The sequence below is a fragment of the Euprymna scolopes genome, chromosome 25 (genome assembly GCF_053919585.1).
Source record: "Euprymna scolopes isolate OS-2025 chromosome 25, ASM5391958v1, whole genome shotgun sequence".
NCBI lineage: Eukaryota > Metazoa > Mollusca > Cephalopoda > Sepiida > Sepiolidae > Euprymna > Euprymna scolopes.
Genome location: NC_136506.1, coordinates 39,357,002 through 39,380,951, shown reverse-complemented (window position 1 = coordinate 39,380,951; position 23,950 = coordinate 39,357,002).

Sequence of the window (23,950 nt, the reverse complement as noted above, 5' to 3'; positions counted from 1 at the left end):
CGTGTTTTTAATCCTTCAGGGAGACAATCCACCCTCCTCACCAAACAAGTATATATATATATATATATATATATATATATATATATATATATATATATATATACATCAGATGGCTAACTTCAAATCTTAGTGTGTTTTTAGTCAATGTTTTATAAGATAACTTAGTCGTTCCACGTGCAAATATTTATTTATAAATATTTAGTTATTAATATTTAGTTATAAATACGCGTTGTTTAGAAAACGGTATTACGACCAGCAAAACACCTGACACGTTTTGAATCTGGTAACCTATCGTCTCTATGTTTTCAGTCGTTCTACGCCTACAACAGTCACCTTTAGTAAAGTCCTCATTCTTTGAAAGGATCTCTTTAATTTGGTTCGGGAAAAATTGGCCACGTTTGACAAAGGATAAGACTTATTTTATAATATTTGAAAGAGTGGTCGCAATAGAGTTCCTGGGTTCCTTTGTAAATTGATGAATCTTGATTCTGTAATTACCACCTGAAAGCTGGTTGCTTAGGTTTCTTTTGTCCTCAATAAATCTAAGACGCCCGGGTCTGGTTCAATTTATGTTGTTGTTCTCAAACGCTGTGCCGTGGACTTCTTCTCCAACTTGTTAAATCTGTTTATTAAATAATATTTTCCTTACTACTGGAAGAACTCCTCTCTTATCGCTATCTTTAAAAATGCTTGATAGTGAATCCTGATGATGATAAAACAAGATTGAAACAGAGATCCTCTAGCAGTAAAACATTAAAGCAACGATTTGCAAACAAATTCAAGACTTTATAATATAAATCAAACTTAAAAGTCCATAGAGGGCAGAGAGAATTTATTTTTAATTTCGAATTAATTAAATTGTATCACATTTTCCAAACCACAACGTATGTATTTTGATTTCATCGCTTAGATTAGAAAGATAAACTCTTCGCTTAACTGATAAACAGGTGGATCGGCGGTAATCCATTGATATATATGTTTAATTAAAATTGAAAGGAAACACCACGGTTGTTAATATGCTTGGTCCGTTAGTGTAATTTAGTTACATGATTGTTCTCCCTCTTCATTATTCATATATCATTGTTGGACATATTGTTTGCACTTCTAAAGTATTTGGAATTGTGATTAATGAAGTTTCACGGAAATACTTTCAGAAACAATTTCACATAGGGATGTTTGCAACCTTCACGTGATCCCTCCCTGATGGCTTTCTAGAAGAATGCTAACTATTGTACTTTAACCTACAAGGATAAAACCAAACCCTTCTATTATTTTAACTGCCTTTATATACATTTAACAACTTTCTTACTAGTTCTACATAATATTGAGAACTATTGAAATTGTGACACTAATTCTGCATGTGCAGCAACTAAATATTGGTCATCGGTACATGATATATTATATCTATTATAATTTATAAGGATATATTAAATAATATATATAAGAAAGCGGGCGTTCGCCGACAGTCGAATGGAAAATATTAAGACAAGCAAACACATGTAGAGATCTAGATAATCCATGTAGATTATGCCTTCATGAAAAATTTGCTATCCTATACTTAAAAGAACCCCAACATCTATTAAACTGTAGGAAAGAAATAGCAAACAACTGTGTACACAGGATAAACTTTACTCTACGATAGCGATACAACATAATTTTAAAATTTATAACAATAGAAAATAAATAAATAAAATAAACATATACATAAATTATCATATATATATATATACACACACATATATATATATATGTATATATATATATATAATTAATCTAGGGATTATGGCCTAACGGTTAAGGCACCGGACTGTGGTAAACATGGTCTGAGGTTCGATTCCTAGAAACAGTTGAACTACGCTGATGAGAGGTAATGACCTCGAAACACGCGTGTACGTAGATTACTGTTTTAAAAATAATAAATAAATAAAAATGTTATATACGTTAAAACAAATTAAAAGGGCGACTTTCTAAGTAATTAAAAAAATGAGCTCCGAGGCGGAGCCAATATTAACCGTATGTATCGCTTGAAAAAAAAACAACAATAACAAAAATCTATCTATCTATATATATATATATATATATATATATATATATATATATATATATATATATATATATATATATATATATACAGAGAGAAAAATGATGCAGATACACATTTATAAGATAGATAGATTTTCTGATTTAGGCCTCAACTGAAAATTCAAAAACGAACGATATTTAGAAGAGAAAATGCAAGCTGCTAAGCGCCTATACCAAGATCACCGACAAAGAAAACGAATATTTGAATTTCCCTAAAGATTTGTAAGCGTTTATTAACCAAAGCTAATCTGAGCATTGAACTTCACATTGAGGAAGTGCCGGTGAAATGATCGATGACAACCGATTCAACTCTTTTTGTGTCACATTAAAGCCGACTCAATAAACCTAAATAGAGATAGAGTGAAAGGTGCTAAATTCGATACATTTAATCGACGGCACTGAGTGTCCATGTTCCATAGCATCACAGAGAAAATACGCTGCATGGACGAATAGCAAATGGTTCTACGATGAATAAGAGATTGCTGCGATAAGATATTCAATGATTAAAGAGTAAAAACATGAAGCCATTTATTTAAACACGTTTCAGTGTTGATTCATAAATATAAAGAACATGTGGCAGCAAGTAAATCCTATCAATACGAAATATATAGGTGTGAGAATGAAAACATGTGGTATCTGTTGCAACATAAGACTGTAATATTTTAACATTAAACAAAAATTGTTTGTGCAAACGCCTAGCTTGCACATTTTTTCTCGGTCTCAAAGCAATAGAATAATGTCTATACATACATGCGCGTGTTTAGGCCTTTCATTGTTTGCATCTTCGCTTTTCTACATATGGGTTATGATCCTCTTGTGGTCCTTGACTTTTTCTCTTCTCTGTTTAACTAAACGAACAAAACTACTCTTGCATGAAAACACAATAGCGACTTGCCGTAATTTCAAACATGTTATTTATATAGAGTTTACTTACTTGTGTATAGTAACCAATATACTAATTAATTAATATTGACTTACTTATTTTTCTTAAGTTAATCTTAAGGATATGAATTGAGACACTCGGACGGGCAGAAACTTCAGACAACACACGTCTAGATTATTTCTACATTTTTGGACTTTCCCAGCCAGGGACTAACAAGACACTGTTATCTCGGCAAAACACTTGTTATCTCTATGTCATATCAGTTGACACCTACATTTTTAGCGGGTTTTGTCTAAGGAGCTAACCTTTGATCTCTATTTCAATCACAACACCTGAAGCTTGGTATAATATCTAGTTATCCCGAAATGTACGAATGTAATCCTCGCCAAACTTCATAGTAATTAACTCAATTTGTACTTACCATTACGCGGTTCCAATATGTGACAGTGTGAGCAAATAATAGATATTTCTGTGCGATGAGAGTAAACCATAAAAGTTCAAAATTCAAATCTCTGTGTACGTTTAACCCGTGTTTTTAAAAGCAAGTTTGTATTTAGTTAAGTTTTTTCGGCATGCAACTTATTTTCATCTATAAAAATCTTCAATTATGGGGTACGTGGATGAGTTTTTCATTGGAAAACGGCCTTCCCACACGCAAAACAACTGATGCGTTTTGAATCTTGTAAGTTTTCGTTTCTATAGTTCCAGAGGTTTTATATGCCAGCAACAATTAGTTTAGTAAAACCCCTCAGTCGGCATTCTCTTACATGTCTATATCCGTTTCATATTCGCCGATATTACGTAAATCAAGTTGTATAGAAAATGTAAATGAGGGCTGTTTCTATTTCGAATATTTTCATTCTCACTAGTTTGCATGTCAATCACTAGAGACAGTTATATTCTAATTTGTTTACATATAGATCAGAGTGGAATATGTATACTCCTTATTTACATGTTGCCGAACGAATGCAAATTCAGATATAAGGTTGTTTTTGAATGCGGGGAATTCAGCCTCCTCCAAATAGGTTACTCTGTATTAGGATAATCTAGAGTTATAATCAGGATACGGTTCTGGGGTTCGGGAAGGAGTGAGTCACTCTCTCGACAACAGCACGTTTCTGCTCTCTTTTTTTCCAATCGACCACACCTGGCCTCTCGCCACCAATGTCACACCGCACAATCCGAACGTCAGCAATACAAAATTCTTTTCAAGAGAAGATGTTCACGACTCTTTTCTCTCTACTGCCCCAGGGAATTTCCCCTGCTTTTATATCCTACTATTTAGAAAAAAAGGAAGAAATAGGAAAAAATAGCTTCTCCCATCATGCTCTGCCTTCCCAAGATGCCCTTCGCGTATACAAATGCGCTGGCCATCCTTTCCTTTTTCTTTCCCTAAGAGCGATACAGATACTTTCTAACCATATACCTCACAGATAAAAACAAGGACTACAAACATGTAGACCCACTCTTGAAGCTGTTAAATTAATATCGAAAATTAATAGCTTATTATTATTATTATTATTATTATTATTATTATTATTATTATTATTATTATTATTACTATTGGCTCACAAGGAGCTTTCACACAGGTCTTTTTTCCATAGAATTTCATTGAAAACAGCCTTCCTTCCTTGGAAGCTAAGTGGCAACAAGTCTCCCCAGATTTCCAGACTCCCTACCTATTTCGGTAACCTTTGCAAATAAAATTGCATTATCGCTTGCCATTGATTTCTCGTTGGCAACGGCCAATTTGTCTTCACTGGAATTTGAGTGGCAATAAGCTTCTCCAAGATCCCAGTTCTCTTCGCACTTATAAAGCAGAGGTCTAGTCAGTGCTCACTCCTCGGTATTTCCTTACTCCTTGACCCTACTTGGCTATTCGGTCTCACTCTTTTAGGTGGCAGTGATGTGGTAACAGAGAGATGGAGTAGGGTTAAAGAACTTATAGTTATACAGCTTCAATGTTCTTGTAGCGTTTTATGTTATTTTCTCTGCAGCAATTTGTCTGGCCTGCGCTTTGTGGTTCATGTGTGTTAGTCGCCATATTCAAGGGTTTTCCTTAATATTTCAGCTGTTTCATTATTGTTGTTCGTTGTATTTTTCCCGTTATTCCCTTGATTCCAATTTCTCCCCATTCTCTTGTCAAAGTTTTTCGGGATTGTTCTATTATAGGTATTATTTTGATTTTCTTCATCTTCCATATCGCTTTCTGCTCTCTGGCTAGCTCGTGTATTTACTCCGTTTCCCCATTTCTTTGATATCCACCCTGTGGTCACCTGGAACAGTAAAGTCTACGATTTGAGAGGATTTTTCTTGATAATTGTTACAACATCCAGTCTTCTTGCTTGGGTGGCTTTATCAGTTTTATGTCCATGTTCCATAGAATTTTGTGATTCTCATTTTTAAGTAATATTACCAGATTATGTTTGTACCACCTATCTGTGCGTTTGAGATGCAGTTGTTTGAATAATTCTTAATATAATACCTTCCTACTAGGCCGTGTTTCTTCTTATATTCCTTTTGGGACAGTTTGCCGTATTCACGTACTATATGGTTTATCGTTTCGTCTCTTTGTTCGCAGAGTCCGTATTTACTGTTTTCTTGTGTGGGAGTTGAAACTCCCAGCCTAACTCGATTGTCCGCTCCTCAGTCTCCTTCTCACTCGGGATCTGCTGGAACGGCAAAATCTACACTCTGACAGGACATGTCTTTCTTGTTAACTATTATGACGTCCGGTCGTCCTCTCGTCATCCATTTATATATCCATGTCCCATTAGATCGTGTGACTTTCACTTTCCAGTATTGCTGCCGGTTTGTACTTGTACCATTTGTGTGGGTGTGCAAAATTCAATTGTCTTCATAATTTTTGGGCTATTTTGCTGCATTCACTCATATGTGGTTTATTGTTTCGTCTCTTTGTCCACAGAGTCTTTATTTGCTGTTTTCTTGTGTCTTTTGTTTTGCTTTGAATGTGTCGGTTTTAATAGCATTGTCTTGTGTGGCTTTTATTAGGGAGTCCGTTTCCCTGTTTAGGTTTCCTTTTTGTAGCTATTTCCGATTGTTTTGTTGTTGTTTTGTTTTTTTGTTAGTATCAGCTTTTGTAATCCTTGTGAATAAACCGTGTAGCTGTTTCTCTTCCCACTTATCTTTTCTCGATTATTCTTCGTCTCTTCTTTTTCTATCTTATTTATTATTAGTAACAACAGTAATAGTAGTATTATTATTGAAGTATTTACCTTATTTAGTAACCATATCGGATTCTCGGAGAATTTGTGCATGTATTATCTGACCTTATAATGAGTAGTCAGCAAGGGAGATAATTAGAACATAAATGTCTTCTAACATTATTCAAGGGGAAAACAAATTTATAATATATTTGTTTTTCACTATATTTTATTTTTATTTATTTTGAATTCGAATTAAAAATATAAATTGATCGTTTATCGACGAGACACCTGCTTATCAGCTTATGCAAGAGTTGATTTTCGTAATCTAAATGAAAAACATGATACAATTTTATTCATTTAAAATTCAACAAATTCTGTAATTTTGAGAGATTTGATTTTAAAGTATTGAATTCTTTTACAAACGGTTGTTTTTACTTGATTCGCAATGTTCTTATGCTTGAGGACATGGATTCAAATCTAAATTCTTAACAGCACAATTTGTTGATTATTTTACACTCAAACTTTCCAGGTGGCCTCAAACAGTTTTTTTTTCTTTTAAAATTGGCTCGTTTGTTTACGAAGCATCTCATATCGCCATATTTGGTAATGGCTTATAAACAATTTCTGAGACCAGTAAGGGGTCCATGTGATTTCAGCACGTCTATTATTGAACGGAAAAAGTCATAGTGGGACTTACAGACTATAGAAAAAAAAACTCCAGTGTGTTAAGTCGTCAAAACCTGAGAGCAAACATGTATCTTAGATTTATGAACTCAAGTTTTTCAAGTTCTGTGACTACTCCAATAAAGACGCATGGAATGATTTCCGATGAAGAATTGTCTCGTTTATTTCAGGGCGCATCATCAAAGTGACTGGATTCGGCATTTCCTTTAGTGGCTTATGAACAATTGATAGAGTAAGTTCATTCGTCTATTTCCTATTGATTAGATGATTCTTTTGTTGGATTGGTTTTTCCAATATCTTCCTAGTCATATTTTTTCGAGAAAGAAATTCTTACAATATTAATCACATTAAGGTTGCCAACATCTTTTGTGGAACGAACTATAATCGAAGTTGTCATATCCAGCTTGTCAGACTGAGTCGTTGGCCAATTAGCCACAGTTGCAACTTATGCAAGAGTTCATTGTTAAGGGGGCATCACCAAGCGAAGAAATATGCTTGTATAGTATGTGGTATTTACTATAGATCGGTTAAGATGGCTTATACGGAATACGAGAATATAAAAAATATCAACAAGTCGTCCCTAGTTGCATGCATAAGACATGTTGTTAAGACAAGAAGAACGGAAAAACATGTTACTGTGATAAATAGAATAATGTTGGTGGGGTTTAAATAATGTGGAGATAACCGCCAACTGAAACTTGATCAGAACTTAATAGTTAAAATGCCTTATTTTTTAAAAAATGTTAATCGGACTCCTTTTGAAAAGATTCCTCTATATTTTTGTGTAGGATGTCATCATTTTATAAGATAAAAGCAAGTCGAAGAATAGAGACTTGGGGGACTTACATTTTTCAATCATGTCGCATCATTGAATACCGTGAGAACTGATAAATTGCTTGCAGCATCACTTTCACATTTTCCCTATGATGCAGTGCACATATCACTACTACCACTGTCCATAACTGGAAACGAAGAAGTAAAGCAGTAATTCTTCTAGAACGCCTCAGATTCAATTATTTAATCATGACTTAAGGACACACATTTCATCGTCGGTGATTTCATTGAATAGTGTCGAGAGAACATTATTAATAGAAAAAAATAATTGGAAACATGAAAGTATGAAATGCGGAACCCAATAGATTTTTATTTGTTAATACTACAAAATTAACCTCTATAATAAAGTAGTCCGACCAACCAGGCTGTCTAAAGATACCAGCTTCGTGAACACTGATGTTATTTTAAACACTGATGTTATTTTCTTTTTCTCTTCCCTTTGTAAAAGTCAATGATGTCAAAAGCATAAACAACGCCTCTCTTTTTTTCCTTTATCTTTCTCTGTTTTTTCTCCTTTATGGCCAACGGTGTGCCGTGATTGAAAACCTGTGATACATAAGGACAGGATCATAATAATCGATGAGTCTATAGCCCGGAAAAGTGGGTATACAAACTGTAACACGTAATTTTGGAGTTCACCTGGGTTAGGCGGACGGTTAGAGAGACACAATCTGATTAATCGGATGGTCGCATCATACTCCACTATATAAACTCGTATTCCAACTCTCACGAATGAATAGTAATAATTACTTATAAAATATGGTTGTAAACGTTGGCTTAGAAACAATGTTATTTGAAGATATAAAGAATTTGATGCATGAACATATTCGAGTTGTAAGCCATGTTTAGTTTCAGAACAGTTTCCAATGGTTAGTTGTTTTATAAAAGTTCTAGGGATGACTGGTTCTCAATAGACAGTAGTTTTGCACAGGTTTCTGACTTTATAATTTTGTAGCCACAGAGCAAAAGATTCCTCCCGTATTGACACGAAGAAAACATATACAAGGTTGCTAATGAAAGGTTTAATTTTATGGAGCAATTTTTGGTTTCTGATTGGTTGGTAGTAGAACGTGCATTAATTTGATTCGTCAGTTTCTAAGAGTGGTGTTTTTAAATAGAATCTCCCAACTGTGAGGGACCATACCCCCGATGAATAGTAAAAAATATTGCAACACATCATAATGACTGGATTCAGTATTAAAAAAAGGCTTGATATGCCGAAAAACAAAACAGCCAAATAACTCAACAGTCGTCTGAATAATCTAACAATACATATTATCAATACTGATCTCAAAATATTTCAAAACTAATCTACAAATATATGAAAGTGTATTGTTTGCAACAAATATATTGCAAATTAGCAACGCCTGCACAAATCACACTCTACTTGAAAGATGGCCTCATTAATCATGTTCCAATATGCTGCATATCAAAACTTGGAAATGTGTTGTAAATCAAAACAAAATGAATGCAAGATCAATATTCAACGAAGAAGTAAAGAAAAGAAGTATAAATTTTGACATATGTGAGGCGCCGACTACATTTAAACAAGATACAAAAGCCGATAAAATATGTTATATTTCAGGAAGCTTTTTAATCAAGTCTATAATAGACATTCTTAAAAATACAAATGTCAGAGATGTTTAAAATGCGCAGACGCCAATGTACTTTGTGAAAAAGAAATTCAAATTCAAAGTCCAGTAAAAAAAAAATAATAATTTTTAATAATAATAGTCCAGTAAAAAAATTATTTTAAATAATAATAATAATATTTATAATATTGATAATGACAATAATAATGACACAGAAAGAAGACATATATAAAGCTATACATATATGAGAAAGTCTAAATAAGGATGTCCCATTGAACTTGAGAAAAAAAATGTATATGTCTGTAATAGAAATTGCGTAGTCTTTCTAACTTTCGTTTTTTTTTATTGAACGGAACAAAAACTTGCAGGACAGTCCGGGGAATAAGAAAGAATGAATGGTAATCAATTATTGAAATGGAAGCCCTAAAATAGAACTTGAGAAGAAGACTTCTAAGAGATTGTGGCCATTATTAAACTTGATGGGGCTGACAAAGTGTTGAGGGGAGAAGAAAAACTAAATCTGTAAACGAATATATTGTATCTGTCGACAATAACAACTTAGAAACTAACTTTATACAGTCAGCCATTCATGAATAGTCGTAAAGATTTTCAGAGGAATGTGGACCAGCTTGATAACCTAACGAATACGATCAGATGGTTCGATAGTGACATAAAGACGGAATTTGGCATCACCAAATGTGCTATACTTGTGATAAAAATGACAAGCTCATCCACTCCGATTGTTTTGAACATCCACCGACATATTCGATAAAAAATGTTGACAGCGAAAGAGCCTGCAAATATTTGAGGCTACTGAAAACCGATAAGATTAGGAATATGCAAATAAAAACGAAGGCATAGCCGAGTATAATAGAAAATTAAGGTTATTCTTTAATCGGGCCTCTATAGTTGGAATACTATATATGCCATACAAGGCAAAATTAGTAGCTATCATTCGATATATCACTGATATACTGATATATAATCTATCCCGGGTTACGCCGTCATGTTAAAAAATGTGATTTTGCTCGCAGGTTGGTTAGTGCAAAAAGGGTTCAAGGGGTTAAGTGTTGGCGTATGTTAAATGCAATAGCTGAATTATCATTAGGTTTGTTTGAAAAAAGCGTGGAAAGAGAGAGAGAGCGCGTGAAAGAAAGCGAGAAAGATATCTTTCGTTCGCATGCAAGTGAGTCTGCATTACGATTTTAGACGAAACAGACGTGTCGAGGGACGCAGAATGATTCGAAGAAAGAAACGCAAGAAATCTAGTGTCAACAAGGTGGTGTCTTACCACATGTTCACTAGTAGACTAATAAGGAATCCATGCTAGAAAATCGGCGTTATTTTTTCGTCAGATGTTCTGTTCCAGCATCGACCAGTGACGGGAAGAAGCGCGTCCCCAAAGAGAAAACCAATATGAAATAAAAAAAAAAGAATTGTTACTTTATCGCAATATATATACACACACTAGAGGTGACACGACCACATACACCACGTACATAGACACCCAAGGACATACATATATAGACCAGTAATGAGACACACGTAATAAGAAAACATAAAAACAAAAAAACAAAAATCTTTCTCTCCCCTGAAACATCATCATCATCATCATCATCATCATCATCATCATCATCGTGTTACCTCACTGTCTATCTATCCTGGTCCTTATACTCATTCTCAAGTAGCTCTTTGGCCTTGATAAGAAGTGTCACTTTAATAATCATAAAAAATATTAACAAACAGAGTTGGAGTTTATACTCATTAATTAACATCACACGCCACTTCATTCAATAGTGACTTACACTTTGATGATCTTAGTACATCCAGCTTGTCTTATATGTATTCATATTTTGTAAAGCTGGCGACAGGTGTCACATTTCGTCTAAGCAAGGTGGTATTTAATTAACCCACTTAAGAAATATATATTGCTTAATTTAGTTCATTTGCGTTATCTTTCCATGTAAAATCAATTATTTTTGAAATTGCATTAATTAAAATGTAACGGATTATTTGGTTTCAATAACATTGTCTACATATTAATCTATATCAATTATCTGCATGCCTGTGTATTTCTGTTTGCTAACCTTTTCTTCTAAAGTTTTAATATAGCGCGGACGCGCGTATTCAAATGTATACTAATTACAAAATGACGTCACTGTGACGAAAAAGACTACAAAAAGAGAGATTACGTGGGAGAAGACGATTACGTTATAGACATAAATGACGTTCGAGAAAACAGAGGTCAGAGAAAAGCAGAACGATCACGGTTTATTCAGAAATGTACCCCGGAAATAAATGTTGTTACAACACGAAAAAGTGAATTCCAGTTTGTTTGTTTTTTTTTTTTTTTGTCCTGGTTTCTTTGCGACATCGTAGACTGTATACAACGTGTGTGTACCATGTGTAACGTTGGTAACATTACATCGATAACACACAAAGATCTACATAGCTATTGATATATATATATATATATATATATATATATATATAAATTGTTCACGTTTTTGATATACATGTTATTGGTCTGTAATTGTTTATGATCGTCCATCTCCAAGTCGCATTTAGGGAAAATATGGTTCTCCTTTTAATGACACACCCCATCAGTTTCGCATATAGATATGTGTAGGTTTTGTATTTGTCTTTCTACGTAGAGTAGCCAATTCATTGTATCAGAATCCAGTTATTCCTTTGTGACCAGGCGTTTTTGCATTTTTTTCTTGTAGTTCTTATTAACCTGCCTTCGTGCGAAGGCAAGATAAGGCACGAGGTCGGTTTTTAACTTGAAGATAAACCAGCTCATGAACTAAGGAATAAAAATAAAAAGTGTTTCACTCATCGACGACGGAATAGATTAAATGAAGAATTAGAACAGATGCTACACTTTGCTCCTAGGCAATGTGTTTTTCGTTTTGTCGCAAGCTTTACATGAGTAACGCTCTTAGAAACTTTTCCTATGTAAAAAATGCTATTAATCTGAAGTGACGTTCTCCAAAAATAAATAAATAATACATATCAATAAATTCGATAAAATATCTAAAATCTAAACACAGGTTTTAAATTGGAGAATTTTCGAACAAAATTTTAATTATAGAATTTTACATCCTTTGCTTTAAAACTTCAGACGGCTCATAGCTACTATTAGTTTATCAGTGTTTATTTCTTAAATTTCTTTTCTATAGAGATAAGCAAGAAGGAAAACTGACTTCGCTCGGATTGGATAAAAATTATTGTACTTTTTCACTATGTTTATGTTTCGCCTTTGACCAGAGCTGAAATGTTAGAATACTCTGAATTGGGGTCTAATGTATGTAGTTCCCTTACAATCAAATATGCGTATTCGAAATTTAAAGGGATTGGGAGTTTATGAGACATGTAGACGTGGAAAACGTAGATATTCGACATATAAAGGATAACCTTTCTCGGAAAAATGTATACATTTGAAATAAATATAATTATTTACGATATATTTTAAATTTAAAGCAGCTTCGGCCATTATATTTCTCTTAGCTTAGGCGGGCACTTCATGTTTGTGTTCCCCGGTAAATTTGACATTCCTGATTCTTTACACATTATTACATCTTTCTCTAGCAAGCACTCAAATACCATACACACACATGAACACAAACAGTTCTATATATATAGTTTAAAAACACAATAAACATATTAGTTAGATTTGGGATGGAGCTATGTTTCAAAATTATGTATAAACTGTTTTAATTAGACGTAAATTATCATTAACCTTATATATATATATATATATATATATAAACATTAGAACATTCTACACGAGTGAATAAGAATTCCGGTGTTTGTACATATTTACGGAGCGTATAATCAAATAAATGCTAATATATTCCAAAAGAATCAGGCAGACAAAATTAAGCAATCGATAAAAATGGATCGTAGCTACATTTATTAAAATCCTGTAGTGCGGTGACCCCAGGATATGTTTTTTTTTCAGGTTACGATGTGGAATACGATATTTTCCGGTCTTCTTACGGTATTTATACCGCCTAACGGTGTTATTTATAATGTTATTTGATTATATGCATGTATATTATATACTGTACGTAATTTTGTTACTGTTGTGTCGTGGAACAACAGTGAAAATAAGAACACTCAAGTCGAGGTTCGATTAAGGAACAAGTGTATTAACAATAATGTACAAAGATAGGAAAGCGTATATATCTGCTGGGTACTCGGCTAGCAGTTGAAGTGCAGTCGCATCTCTCTCACCGATGTTGGTATTACTAGCGCTATTTATAGTGCTAATCGGTGTAAATTCCGCTGATCAAGGAAGGCCGGTATAACATCCCCCTTTGAAAATATCTCGTCTGGGATTAATAACGTTTTTGTTTTGGGTTCACTCTAATCAATTCTGTTGATTTCCGTTTTCTGTTAGATCTTCTGTTCTCCGGGGCTGTCTCTGGTATGGGCACATGAAAAATATAAAACACAGTGTCCATGATGTCCTCCTCGGGCGATCTGGTCACCTCACTGTTCGAGTATCTTTTCGAATTTCGTTAATGTGACGTTTGTGCACGAAGTCTGGTCCCTTAATTATGTAGACCACGTTGCCTATTTGTTTCTCAACAATGCTGGACTCCCAGAAAGTCTTATTATTTTTGTGAATCTTGAAGAAGACTTTTTCACCAACTTTATACCGTTTTTTTATCGTGTTTTTTTTTAGGTTTGGCTTATCCTGGTTTGGTAACAACTTGTGAAAAATCGATTTAACCTTGCGTCCGAACAAAACCTCAGCAGGTGTCTTCGACATTTCGATGTTTGCATTCGAAGTGACTCTGTAGACTTGTAAAAATTGTTGGATTGACTTATCCGTCGGCGACCCACTAGCTTTTTTCAGAGCTTTCTTAAATGTGTCAAAGAATTTCTCTGCTTGTCCATTACTCTTGGGTGGTATGGCGGAATAGTTATGTGCTCAATTAGCTGATCATCACGTCATTACGTCGGATGTGGGATTCTTACATTTTAATACTTCCGGACATTTGGATAGGCTGTTTACAACAATGAGATAGTAGAACCCATCTAGCGGTCCTGCAAAATCTAAATGAATCCTAGACCAAGATCGGTCCGCTTTTGCCCACGATCCGAATTGAGTCGGAGAAGCTTCCATAGCTAATGCGCATACTCTACACTCCCTGATTTTTCCTTCTATATCCTTATCCATGTTTGGCCAATAAACAAAAGAGCGCATAAGGTTTTTCATTCTTGATATACCTGGATATCCTACATGGAATTCCTTGAGCGTTCTTTTCTGTAATGTCGCAGGAATTACGACCCTGTCGCTATATAACAGGACGTTATCGCAAACTGAATGAATTTCTTCATCCAGTTCATTATTGTAAATCCTGTCTTTCGTGCGTATAAATTCGTCCACCTTACTCTTAATCTCATCAAGCGTTACTGGAAGTTCTTTTATTGTGTTACATAAAGTATTTTTACTTCAACTTCCGCTTGAATGGCTGCTATTACCATATCCTCCAATGGTTCTCTCTGCTTAGGTATTAACCTCGATAACCCGTCTGCGTGATCAATGTTTTTAGATGGTACATACTCCATTTGAAAATTGTAATTGAGAAGTATGGCACCCCATCTTTGGAGTCTATTCGCCGTATGTTGTGGTAGTCCCTTTTTCGATCCGAAAATCGTTAATAATGGTTTGTGGTCTGTTTGTAACAGATATTGCCTAACGTGCAGGAAACGATGAAATTTCTTTACCCCGAATATGATGCTTAGCGTCTCTATTTCAATTTGTGAGTAGTTCTTTTCGGCTGGCAAAAGTGATCGGGATGAATGTGCTATGCGTTTCACTTTTCCATCACCCATTTTATGTAAAATGCATGCTCCTATAGGAGCTGGCATCGCTTGCAACTATAATTTCACGCTTGGGATTATAATGTGCCATAAACAAGTCAGACGTTAAAGTCTCTTTAATTTCCCAAAATGCTTCTTCGGACTCTTGCGTCCTGACCAATTTTTGGTCTTTTTTAACAGTTCATTTAAAGGTGACCTTAGTTTATGCATATTTGGCACAAATACATTGTTGTAATTTGCCAAACCTAAGAAACTTTGTAAAGACGCAATATTTTCTGGAGCATATTCTTTATTGCATTCGATCTATTTGGACCCGGCCTTCTTCCATATTTATCGATGATTTGCCCTCAAGTATTTTATTTTCTCCATGAAAAATGTATATTTTTCCTGTTTTACTTTAAATCCATAATCCTGGATCCTTTTGAATACTTGGTTTACATGAACTTTGTGTTGTTCTTTGCTGACGCTTTTCATTAACACATTGTCCAGGTACCCTACTGCGAAATCCAATCCATTCAACTAATTGCCCATAATTTGCTGAAAAATCGCAGGGGCGACTTTGACCCCCAAGGAGAGTCTGTTAAACTTGTACAACCCCTTATGGGTATCAATACATAGAAGCTTTGAACACTCCTTATCTACTGGAACTTGTAAATACGCGTCACTGAGGTCGATTTTAGAAAAATATTTTCCTACGCCCAGTTTTGAAAATATCTCTTCAGGGCTCGGAAAAGGATAATAGTGATGCCCTGTTTAAGCCTGTCGCGAAGTCGGCGCAACCCCGAATCTCCTTACTCTTCTTTTTGATGTAAACCGTTGGTGCAGCCCACTCACTGTGATAATTTTTTTCCGATGACACTCATGTTTTCGAGTTTTTCTAATTCACCGTCTATCTGTTCTATAGCGGCGTATAGAACATTTCTTTTCTTTCTGAACACTGGCTGTTCATTTACTTTTACGTCAAATTTTGCTACCGCTTTTGTACACCTTCCCAAACCGCCTGAAAATACGTCTGGGAAATTTCTTTTAACTTCTTCTTAAGTTTTTCTGCCTCCACATTTGAATACTCAACCTTTTGCCAAAATTAGCTTAAAGACAGATCCCATAGTCTAAACTTTTCGAATAGATCAGTTCCAAAGAGATTGTTTGATTTTCGCATGAAAAAATTCTTGTTTTTTCGGCCCTGTTCTGGAAAAATATTTGTCAATAATTCTCCTTTGAAGGTAATTTTTCGCCACTGACGCTTCTCGCCGTTTTATGTGATTTAATCATAGTGGGTCTCCCAAGCCTCTTCCATATCTGTACATTAATAATGGAAATGTCACAGCCACTATCAAGCTGTAGACTTACTTTCTTTTTAAACATTTTGACCAGTACATATTTTCGGATGTTTTGTTCCTCAGGTTAAATTTTCGTAAGTTTAATGGATGTCTTTCTACCGTTAAAAGACGGTTTAGATATCACGGCTTTATTTATATGAACGCACTTAACAAACGCTATTTTACGAAATAAAATATAAATTAAACCGTAATAGAATAGTAAATAGACAATTTGTTTGTTCTCATTTATATGAGTTATTCTTTTTTATTTCCCACCTCCATCTAAAACAATTCAGTGACTTTAGATGATATACGAGGTTCCTTTAATAAGTTTCCAGACATTTTCGTATAGTCACATTTACTGGCAGTATACACTTGAAATTCTAATCCACTTCGAAGTAATCGCAATGCACTTCTACCGTTCCAACAATTTCTGGAAGGTTCCAAAAAAGTCCTCTTGTGTGACCGTGTAAATGACCCTCCTCACAGCTGCTTTCATTTTCTCGTCTCATAACGACAACCTCTAAGGTTTTCCTTGAGCTTAGGAAATAAATAAAAGTCACAGGAAGCAAGATATGGACTATAGGGAGGGTGAGGAACTGTTTTGATGCCCATCTTAATCAAATAGTCTGATATTCTCTGGGCACCCTTGGGACAAACTTCGCGCAAAACTTTCCGCATTTTCATTTCCTCGCAAAAGATTGTGTGTTGAGTTTCCACACTGACATCAAACTTTGCATTCATTGTGTCTATAGACACACGATGGTCATTAACCATGAACGTTTTTATTTGGCCAATCAACTGTATTGTCCTGACGTCATTACTCCTCCCAAACCTCTCATCATTCCCTCCCAGACTCCCTGCGTTCCTTGACTCTCTTAAGTCACTCAAAAACTGATGCACGATTCATGCAAAATGGTCCTAAATCAGGCCGAAACATTTCATACGTTTCTGTGGCATTTTCCCCAAGTTTACAACAGAATTGTATTGCATATCGTTCTTCTAAAGTGTACTCACGTCCAAATAGCATTTTTGAAATTCACCAGCTTTGAGAAACAGGCTTTAGTAGGGGGTATTCCATGTCCTGTTTTAGCTGTACATTTACATCTGAAATAAGAATTGGTCAGTTATCTCATAGCATGTATCCTAGTAACATATTGAATTTTCAAGAGTCTACGCAATTATAAATGTTTGGAAACTTATTGAAGACTCGTGGTTATCAACATTATATTGTTTACCTGCAATTAGAATGTGGTTTTACCAAGTTCTGATAGTTACCCCAGCGCAGAAAAGACTTATAGAATTGACATGTATCCCAATTATATATTTTTATAGAAAAACGTGTATGCGAAAAACGCAAGCCTCGGCCATAATTTCTATCTAAAAATGAACTTAGAAGTATTCTTTGAAAATTTGCCCCCCATTGTCAAATTTACAAATAAAGTAAAATAAAATAAATACAAAAGAACAAATAGCAAACAAAACATCGCTATCGCGTGATGTATTTTAAAATACTTTCAGATGCTTCGGTGATTTAGACCACCTTTTCTCCGCAAAATTATTATTATGCGCTGGGGGTCGATAAAACCTAATTTGAACTCATATTATCCTCAAAAAAGTTGGAAAAACACAGTTAATGAGAAAACAACGTTCCACCTTTCTGGCTATGAAGAGGTCCTGAACTTGGTAGACAAATATTAATTTTTGACTTACAACATAAGCTTCCGCACGCTGAGAAAAATACTGACACGCACCCATATTATCACATTCTAACGTAAAAAATTGAACAGAAATGACAGGCATAAACTTGTAAGTTTTATTACATTTCTTACTAAATTTTTGTTTTTAAACATTTCAATACCAGTTTAATGATCGCTACAAACTTTTATTTTTTCATCCATGTGACTACCATCAAACGAAATTCTCATGGACAGAACTTGTTTCCAAGGGATTCCTATTCGTGAAACACATTTGTACGAGGTTACTTCTCTTCAGATTACATTATAGATGTCTTCAAATCCATCCCAAGAAACACTAGTTAACCCCCGCCCTTCTTATAAGTAATTAAACGTTTTTCCTACGATCGATTGTATTTCAGCATTTGGTTGGCAATCATTGCATTTCATCAATCCTTATCGTTAGCTCTTGAACGTCCAACCTATTTTGAATTACCTCGGAAAGAAATGTTTGACTTACCTCGGAAAGAAATTTTTGACTTCCCTCGGAAAGAAATGTTTGACTTCCCTCGGAAAGAAATGTTTGACTTACCTCGGAAAGAAATTTTTTACTTACCTCGGAAAGAAATTTTTGACTTACCTCGGAAAGTGACTTACATCGGAAAGAAATTTTTGACTTAACTCGGAAAGAAATTTTTGACTTCCCTCGGAAAGAAATGTTTGACTTACCTCGGAAAGAAATTTTTGACTTCCCTCGGAAAGAAATGTTTGACTTACCTCGGAAAGTGATTTACATCGGAAAGAAATTTTTGACTTAACTCGGAAAGAAATTTTTGACTTCCCTCGGAAAGAAATTTTTGACTTACCTCGGAAAGAAAATTTTGACTTACCTCGGAAAGAAATTTTTGACTTACCTCGGAAAGAAATTTTAACATAAGTTTGGTGTTTAATTTAAAATAAATGTATAATAAACTATCACTACGCCACGAAATCCTCGAAAATTACGATAAACGAGATGGATAAATTTCTGTATGCTTCCTTTGCCACCCCCCCCCTCTGGCTGACTAAGAGGATGGGGATTCTTCAGATACAACCTACTTCAAGAATACTCAAACCAGAAAATAGCATTGACTGCCACTTTCAGTAAGAATTTTCATGGAATGTAGGACAAAATAGGGCGGAAGTTATGGGGGTTATTTAGTTCTTTCACACTGCAAAAAATGTGAAACCAAGGTTCGAAAGTATGATTGAGAAGTCATCGCTGCTGAGGAGGTATACTCTGATCTGCAAGAAGTGCTTGGGCATTTCTCGGTAAGGGTGCCTCAAGCGATTAGCAATAAACTAATCCAATCTCCAAGAGAAGAAGTCAAAGCTTTAGAGCGTGGAACTCCTAGAACTGCACAGAATCAGCGTTACACCGCAATCAACGACGACCACGTCATTACAGGTATGGTCTAATCTCTGTCTATTTGGGGAGAAGATAAAACTTCTTAGCCGAAATTTGAAAGTAAATGCATAGTTGGGAATCAAGTTTCCGAAAATATGTCAGTCTTGTATGAGAACAAAAACAAAACGAGATATTCCCTTGGTAAGAATTACTACCAAACAAACAACACGAATTGAAAATCAGGATGTTCGAATTCATTTCGTTTCACATAAGCACTTTCATTAAACCCATACTTGACCTTGTGTCTAACCTCCTAGGGAGGCGATGAATAAAATAACTCATATATTTCCGACAGAGTCGATCTCTAATTCAGAACGTCTCAAGAGACAGGCAATGATAAAGTAATTCTTACGCTAATAATCTCCTGAGAGCAAGTAGGCTTAAGTACCTAAGCGGCCCTACAGTTCTGTTGTATATGTATTTCTACCTTTTCTAAGGGCATTAGCGAAAGTGATCAAAAGCCGACATAATCTTAATAGATACCTCCTCAAATTTCTATATAATCTATACTATTCCTACGTTTTTGCGCCATGCTTCTGTTGCAATATCTTTTTTGTGGTTTAACACGCTGATTCAATGGATGCATTTTATTTCAGACAAGGATCTCGATAAGCGAGTATATCGTACTTTAATTTAAAATAGCATTCCTGTTTGTCTGTCACGCGCAGATTTTAAATAACATTTCCGTTTGTCGGGGATACGTTTGTTTGGAATAGTATTTGCGTCGGTCATTTACATTTTAAATATAATTTTCGGTGACCTATGGCGGAAAACAGCATTTACGTTGGTATGCAAGACATATGTGTTAAATAGCAGTTTAATCGAGCTGTAACGCTTACGTTGTAAACAATTTATATCGTTCTGTTATAGATTTTTTGGAATGGTATGTTCCTCAGACTGTCTATGCAAACGTTTGCAAGAGTAATATCCTTGGTTTATCATGCATACGTCCTAAAAAGCATTTTTATTCACCTGTCACTCATACAATATGGTCACAAGCGCAATTTTGATGTCACGTGTACGTTTTTAAAGAGCATTATTTGTCTGTCAGGTGTATGCAGCATTTACTTTTATTTTATTGTGCCATATGTGTTTGTAGCATTCTTGTCAGACTGTAACGAATCTGTTTGAAATAGCATTGTCCATCGTCTGACATGCGTACGCTTTAAATGGCATTTTTATTGGTTTGTCATACGTATGCTTGCAAGACTATTTTAATCAGTCTCTCTAACATTCCTTTGGAATAGCATTTTCGTCTGACTCTTACTTGTACGATTTAAATAACTTATTTGTTCGTCTGTGCAGCGTATGTTTTAAACAGAATTATTGTCAGACTATAACGCGTATACTTGAAACAGCATTTTCGTTTTCTGTAACACGTACGTTTTACATAGTACTTGAAGAAGAATTTTTGCTTGTCGGTCATCTGTGTTTTGAAATAACATTTTTGTCGAACTGCAGTGCATAAGTTTGCAATAACAATTCTCTCAAACTGTCATGCATAAACTTTAAATAGCATTTTCGTCGGCCTCTCACGCATTCATTCGAGCACCGAGAGGCCTCTAACCTGTCACTCCAAGTCCACAGCTCGCATTCACGGAACAACTGCTAATCTACAATTACATTAAACAACAGTAAAAACAGAATAACGAAAAAAAAGTATATTATTTTGTTTAACAGTTGATGGTACCCGCATGAGTAGTATTTGAAATACCGTACTTTCTTAGACAGCTGTTGCCCATTAGTATCTGGCATCCGAGCAATTTGTAATTCTATTCCTATTCGTAATTCTATTCTAAGTTCCATTTTCAAATTTATTTTGATTTGCGCTTTTCTAAATCTTCTGCGTTCTCGATAATTTACTTTTATATATTATTCAACACTATTTATTTATATCATTTCTATCTGGCCATGGAATTATTACATTTTTTGATAGACATGCCACAGGGTAATTTTCAAAAGAATTGTTTGCTAAACTTATAACGCGAGATGTATTCAATAAACTGAACCATTCTTACCGGATCCGCTCTTTCGGAGTAATTTAGATTCCCTACGAATTTTATTTTCCGCCTTGTTTCTTCGAATTTTCGTCATTCAATTTTGGTACTTAATAGTAAGTTTCCGTTTAATATAATTTGCTATTGATTTGCTTTAAGGAGGAAAATATTGATTTTCGAAACCCCATGGATGAAGAAAAAATCTTTAGTGCATTCCCTGCGTTGAAACATTAAATTTTGTACATTTTCATTTTGTATTTTTTACAATTCTTTGCATATATATATATATATATGATTAGTTTTTTTTTGGAAAAGGAATTCCAGCAGAGTGCTCAATTAAAAGGAAAATCCAAATTTTAAGAGCGTACTTATATTTTGTGTACAGAAAGTTGTTAGTTGAGACAGGTCATTGGTACCGTCGGTTTCAAGCCCGATAATAAGGCCCGTTTAAGGTATCCTTATCAAGCTCTCTTCAGCCAATATTCGTCTATCTTATAACCGGAAGTGTGAAGTATATATACCTCGCGAATCCACGTTCAAATCTCGTTTTGTTTAATCCCCCCCCCCGTTTTTTTTTTTTTTTATCTATCTATATCTATATATATATATATATATATATATATATATATATATATATATATATATATATATATCGGGTAATGTAATACCTAATTTTCAACTTTGAATTATTTAAATTTAAGATCTAATTTCGAAAAAATGTTTTTTTTTATTATATGAATCGATTTTAATTTGAACCCCATTTAATTTTAAAATCTCTTTCCTTATGTATAAAAACTTTAAAATCTGTATTGGTATCTGTTAAAAACTTAAAAATGCGTTTACTTATATCGAACATTTAAATATTTCCAAAAATACGTTTAAAGTTTTAAAAAATATATTTTTAATTATATCGAATCACGTTTAAAAATTTCGAAATACGTTTAAAAATTATTTTTTAAAAACCCAAATCTTTCAAGGTTTGGGGAAGTGAGTATTTATCTATCCTAAGTGATTTCCCTAGTTTATTAACATTATTATATTTTTCTATAGTTTTAAATTCGAAATAGATTATAAATTACATTTATAAAATATATTTTTATATATATATATATATATATATATATATATATATATATATATATGTATATATGACATTAATTAAAAATCTATAATATAATTGCGATTAAAATACAAGTTTACCGACTAATTATTTATGTATTTACAATTTTTTTTCCTTATATATATATATATATATAAACAACATCTAAGTGTTGTTCTTTTCATTGATCCAATTTATTAGGAGCCCCTTCCTTCTATGTATGCAACTTTTCAAAGCTTCACTCCTCACATTTAAACATTTTATTTTTGGGTCATGAATGGACCGGAGGATGTAGTATTTCTCTGCGTTACAGAGTGAGCATTGACTTAATTCCGGGACGTATGCTGGTCTATGCTCTATGCTCCATTTTAAATTAAGTCAATGCTCACTCTGTAACGCAGAGAAATACTACATCCTCCGGTCCAAATATCCAAAGAACCAAAAAAGAACCAAAAAAGATAGATAACGCAGGCTGCTCTTGCAGGACCAAAAATAGCTGTCCATTGGAGGGTAATTGTAAAGCTGAATCCCTTGTCTATGAGGCCACAGTAACGGAACAATCCACAAATATACCGGAAATATATATAGATATGACAAAAGGCCAATTTAAACAAAGATATTATGCACATATGAGCTCCTTTAGAGCTAAAACAAGGATGAATACAGCATTAGCTACCCGCGTGTGGGAGCTTAAAGAAAAAAATACACCCTTTTCCATAAACCGACGGTACCAATGACCTGTCTCAACTAACAACTTTCTGTACACAATATATATATATATATATATATATATATATATATATATATATATATATATATATATATTGTGTGTGTGTCGTTGTTGTTCAAAGAAAGTTAAGATGAGACAAGTCATCGGTACTGTCGGTTTGAAACCCGATAATTAGGGACCGTTTTAGATACACATATGAAGCTCCCTTCAACCAATACTGAAGAAAGCTTGATATGGTATCTAAAACGGCCCCTAATTATCGTATTTGAAACTGACGGTACCGGTGGCTCGTCTAAACTTTCTAATAACATAAATAATACGCTATTATTTTCGGATTTTTCTCATAAAAGAGCACTCTACTGGATTACTTTTTTTTCCAAAAAAATATAACTAACTATACGTATTATTATAATAAATATATATATATACAATTTTTGAACCATTTAAGTTCCTTTGCATATATGCATATGCATATACATATATATATATATATATATATATATATATATATATATATATATATATATATATGGGGAGGGGAGGGGAGTATGGAAGTATAAACTAAGAGTCATATATAGGAAATATGAACTGAGGCACTCAAC